The sequence below is a fragment of the Carlito syrichta genome, unplaced genomic scaffold (assembly GCF_000164805.1).
Source record: "Carlito syrichta isolate Samal-C Ts95f unplaced genomic scaffold, Tarsius_syrichta-2.0.1 Scaffold314839, whole genome shotgun sequence".
NCBI classification, from domain to species: domain Eukaryota; kingdom Metazoa; phylum Chordata; class Mammalia; order Primates; family Tarsiidae; genus Carlito; species Carlito syrichta.
The window spans coordinates 125,640-126,133 of NW_007258935.1; positions in this window are offsets into that span (position 1 = coordinate 125,640).

The window sequence follows — 494 nt, forward strand, 5'->3', positions numbered from 1 at the left end:
CAGCCCGGGCGTGGTAGCACATGCCTGTAGTTCCAGCTACTTGGAAGGCTGAGGCGGAAGGATTGCCAGAGCCCAGCAGGTTGAGGCTGCGGTGGCCGGGAGCGGCCACTGCACTCCAGTCTGGGCGACAGAGTGAGACTCCAACTCAAAAAAAAAAAAAAACAGAACTGGCTCAGAGGACCTATTATTTATTTGGTCTCAGCCAAGTTCTAGCAAGATGACATTGTCAGATAAGGAATTATGTTGAATACTGAAAAATGGTTGGCAAGTTGGTGTTTGTTTATGTGGTAGATGAAAAATGTCTCTGATTTTTTGCTCATCCATATATTTGACCACACATTTTGCAGTGACTTTGCAGTTCTACTCCATCTCCTGAATCTACTCTGGCTTTGGAACTGGCATTGGCTAAGAAAATGTGGCAGTTCCCAGCCTAAAATCATGATGAGAAGAAGTCTGGGCTAGCCTGCTAGAGGAGGGGACCACATGAGCTAAGG